Raw genomic sequence first — 5,000 nt, forward strand, 5'->3', positions numbered from 1 at the left:
AGGAATGATGAGATGGAGAAGGAGGGAAGGAGGGATGAGAGGAAGGGTTATTAACCACAACACATTACCGCCTGGCAACCTGGCATGTTCAGACATAAACCACAAGTAATAATCCCACTGTGTGTGTGTGTGTCTGTGGGTTTAGCATGCTGGTCCCATGCAGGTTTATGGGGGTTTATAAGTTCAGCATTGTAGGCATGGCAAGCCTCATTTGAAGTCTATATGCACGTCCTGTATATGACTGTAAGCTGCTGTCTCTGTGAATCATCTTGCAGCTGGTTGATGCAGAGGAAGAAAAATAGTTTGGATCTGCATTTCTAAAATTATGGCAGTGCTCCTATCTCTGCTTCATTTCTCTCAATCAGCTCTCTCAGGAGAAAGCAGCCATTGGGTTGGCTTGGCTGACTTTTATAGCATTCTGAATTAGCTGGGTTTTATTTTTTCTTCCGTCTTCACCTCTGTGACTCCTTTTACCTTCAAACTCTCACATCTCTTTTTTCAAGTCTGTTTGCTCGCAGCAAACTCTTTTTTAGCATCATCAAAATTCTCTGTTACACATGTATCACAGATGTTCAGTGGTGACAAGTGACGAAGCAAATGTACCAAGTTTTTTCTAGTCATTATATTACACACTTACATAGGTTTTCTGTTTAACCTACATGCTTTTAGACAGACAGCAAGTTGTAGTAGTAATCTAGCTTGTGGATATATTGCGTTTTTTTAATTAAATATTATTTATACATTACTGTGGTGCTGAAAGTTCTACTTAGGTGAAAGACTTGAATTTACATTTGCACCTTGAACACACTTTTCTACCCGTCTGCATGTCTGTAAACCAGCGGTGCAGAAACAGACAGAGACAAGTGATATCTGATAGACTGATGGTGATGACTGTTGCTAGTCAAGCAGAATGGATGGTTCTAATTGAACTGTGTGTGTGTGTGTGTGTGTGTGTGTGTGTGTGTGTGTGTGTGTGTGTGTGTGTGTGTGTGTGTGTGTGGACAGTTGTGCAAATGGAAGTCATTTCCATGGTAGCAATTAAACACTGGGAGTTTTCAGGTCAAGGTTAATTAGCATGCAAAGATGAAAGAGAGTCAGATGAGATGGGGCTGGACGTTTGATCGCTGTTTGTCTTCCGTGACCGTTTGTGTGTGTGCATCCAGACTTCCAGTTGGAGCGTATTCATCGTGCACAATGCACTGTATAGCTGTTGAGCTATGTCCGTTGCCTATGCACGCTTGGCACAGATATTAGAACCTACTGATCCACAACTTAATCTGAGGCAGAATTTCACCAAAGCTTTTAAATGCACCGCTATCTGCATCATGTCCAGTGTAGTAACAGAAGCTTTGTTTGTCAAGTGATTCACAGATAGACACAAAGAAAGATGAGCTATGCTGGGACAAAGCTTTGGGAAGAAATTTCATACATATTTATTTATATATGCGTACCAGAGCTTAAACAACTGCTCAAATACTCAGTGTGATTGCGTAGAGAAGATCATTCAGCTATTAGATTTTTAATTGGTGATTTTTTTTAAATTAACTAAATTATTAGTTAATCGTCTGCATTCATATTTTAAAGAAAGAGGAATGTCTTAAAGTGTTTTATTGACTTCAATTACATTATTTTTTACTATTGAATTACAAACTGGCTGCTGTAACATTTAATTGAAATACAGTCAATTATTTTATTAATATTTTAAACAAAAGCTGCAAGTATTCAAGTTGCCCACTGTTTACATTTACAGAAAGAATCAGAAAAATGTTTAGACTCATACTAATTAACACGCGCAGCTGATATCCATCCCCTTATGTGAGCTATGACCTTTCCATGTCTTCAATCACGGGCCTCTAAAAAGCATTTATCTCAATCAAATGTTTGATTTTCCTTTAACCTCAGCCAGTTTTTTTTAAAAAGGCACGTGCATGTAGTTCTCTTCAGTGATTAATCTAACTTTATATTTCCTGCTGTTAGAGTCCTAGGTGTCATGTGATGAGATTGGACAACATTTAGAGCCAATGTAGCTAAAACAAAACATCGTCTCTCACACTAGAAACCAAAACTAACCACAGAGAGTGTCAACAGTATTTTGGTTAAGATTAGGAAAGAAATGTGGTTTAAATTGATTACATGTAAATAAACATTTAGTGTCTTAAGTCACTTTTTTGTGCGCTAAACAGATTGTCTCGCAAATTCCAGCCAACTGTTGTGAATGCCTGAGCCATAAAAGCAAGTTCATCAGTAAATGTGCTGCATTGTCATCTGCAGTTTGACGATGGAGAGACCTCCTGGTGGAGCTGCTGTAAATATAACTTTAAAACTTCCCACTTTTATAGCGGATGCCAATTACTGTTTAGTAGAGATGTTATCTCTACTCAGCAGCATTGAGAAAAAAAGGCATACCCCACTCCATAAATCAAAGTTTTACCGCAGCATTGTCTCCGAGGGCGTTTCTGTTCTTTTACCTGCAATCACCTGAGTGTTGCAGGTACTTCTCCTCTCCTCCATCCCCCCTTTTCCCTCCTTTTATTTTCCTTTTCATCACTCTGCTCTCTCCCTCTGAACTTTTAACAGCCGAACACTCGGTGCAGAGCTGTAATTCACAGCTCACTGATACAAATCCTGCTGTCTGTGCATTCTGCATGTGTGTGTGTGTGTGTGTTTATGGTGATTGATATGCATTAATGGTGTAAGGCGAACAACCATTAAAAGCTGGGAAACTGTAAGCAGTGCTGCTTTGAGCTGTGACTATTAGTCTGAAAGTTTCCGGTGTTGGTAAAACACGAGGGACTGCAGTGGCAGATGTTAGAGAAAAGAGTGTGTGTGTGGTGTGTCTGTGTGTGGACTACCAGTAGCAGGTGGTAAGTTTATTTCACCCCTCTGGCCCAAACCCATGGTCACAGGGGATTTTGGAGCAATCTAAAGCTCAGCTGTTCTTGCGCAGCAGCTACACTTGTATTTGTGAGAATGCTTATAAGCTCTGGGACAGATTGTCTTTTTACATTAGCAGGACAGTTTCAAAGACAGAGATTTCCGCCTCTAATGTAGTGAAATGAATCATAGCCATACTGTAAATCCTTCTTCGTTGCAGTTTGTGTAATTTCATGCAGTTTCAACTGCAGTGCCCCTCTTTAAGCACGTAGCCGGACACTTTTCCAGGTCTTCACTTAAACTCAAGTGTCGATGACACCCCCCACTCTTCAAAAAAGAAAAAAATAATTCAAAACCACAATGAGATCATCCTGCAGCTTCACCTTCTGACTGAAGGTCATTAAAGCTAATTGCTAATCTGGTCATGTGGAAACTGAGGAGCGATCAGCAAATAATCTGCAGTCTTGACACTCGGTTTAAGTAGCCAGGGCTTCAGGTTTCGAACTCTCCAGATGGGCAGGTTTGCTCAGCTTCAACATAAATAAGGGTTCAGCAGCTCAGGAAGGACAAAAGCCGCCGTTACCGAAGTGGCTGCTGGCCAGAGAGAGGATGAAGCGAAAGGGGAGATTGTTATTAAATTCTCTCTTCCTGAGGTCAGTGACAGTGGGGCTTTTAGTGGCTGCTGGTACCACTCTCCTGCAACACCCCGCCTAATTGGTTAACGACATCTGATGTCATAACATGCCCATTCCCCCCTCCCCTCACTCTCTTTGCCAGCATCGTTCTTCAACCCTGTCTTCGTGTTGCTTTCTCTCCACCGCTCAGTTCCTCTGTTGCATGAACCCAACCCATTCCTCCCTCGCCTTTGCTTTCAGCTCGTATCGATCGAAGTAAAAAAAATGTGACAGCGAACAAATCTTTTTCTGCTTGTGTATTTCTATCTGACTTAATGGAAAGACATGCCAAAGATGGAACAATGAAAAATAGGGGGGGAAAAGGTCATTATATGTGGTTTATTCTGTTCTTTTGTTTGTTTTTGTGTTTTAAATAAAGATTGCACTTCACTAACCTGTTTACAATGTGAGGATCCCACATTCCATTTCTTCTCTTAGACGAGGGAACCGGGCTTGATCAAACTTGATCAACTTTTTGGGATTTCCTTACCTGGCTCACTGAGCATGCATCAAGACAAAGCTTGATCAAACTTTGCAGAAAATCTTGCCTAGGGCACTTTAAGACAACTGAGCCCTGAATTGCGACCTTACAAATGCGTTCGCCGTGTGTTGATGCTTAGCATGCTCATGCTGCATTAGTTTAGCTTGTGCACTCCTACTATTTGAACAGCTTCCACCATGTCATGAATATTACATCGGTAACAAATCTTTTGTCTCTATAATTCTTTGTTAATGTTACAATATATCTTCATATTATTTTAATATATTCTTCATTTTACATATTTATATGGTTCCAAATATTACCTACAATAACAAATTTGTTATATTATTTTGTTCTGGTTAATTTACCAGTATATAGATCTTGACAGATAAATGTAAATCCTCAGAGCTGAGAAAGTGCGATCATCACACCTTTTTTACTTTTTGTTGGATAAATGATTTCAAACAACCAATCATTCATTAAAACAGCCTTTTTGTTATAGCAGACACTTTGACTCACCACTGTAGAAAGAACTAAGAACATTTATGAAAGGGTCCTGTTGAACCTTTCATACTGCGATGCGTGAAATAAAATGTTTTTAATGAAATAAGCATTTTAACTGGCAACTTGTTTTTATCAAAACAAGACTAATTTATTTATTGAGCAAGGATGAATGTTTATTAAGAAAGAAAAAAAAAACAACCTGCAGATTTGGCATCCATTGTGATGAATTATGCGACTCACGCAGCTGTTAAAAATGGCTTTTCACACTCTACAAAAATTAATGATTATATGAAATTCAAAGAAAGAAAAACATTTGGAAATCAGCATTTCAAAATGATTAATAAAATAGAAAAGGTCACTTTTGACTACAGGTTGTAAAAAACCCAGTGCTGTCAGTCTGTCTGACTTTAGTTACCTAAGAACCCTGGACCAAAAATAACAACGCACTGTTAGATCTCTCATTGCCG

General features: G+C 39.3%; 1 protein-coding gene across 10 annotated transcripts in view; it reads left to right on the forward strand.

Moving 5' to 3' along the window:
- The window catches only part of slit2 (slit homolog 2 (Drosophila)), a 100,869-nt gene that overhangs the window by 28,569 nt on the left and 67,300 nt on the right, over window positions 1-5,000 (forward strand). The window lies entirely within an intron of this gene.

The sequence above is a fragment of the Haplochromis burtoni genome, unplaced genomic scaffold (assembly GCF_018398535.1).
Source record: "Haplochromis burtoni strain Fernald_Lab_line unplaced genomic scaffold, NCSU_Asbu1 Contig_110, whole genome shotgun sequence".
Lineage (NCBI taxonomy): Eukaryota > Metazoa > Chordata > Actinopteri > Cichliformes > Cichlidae > Haplochromis > Haplochromis burtoni.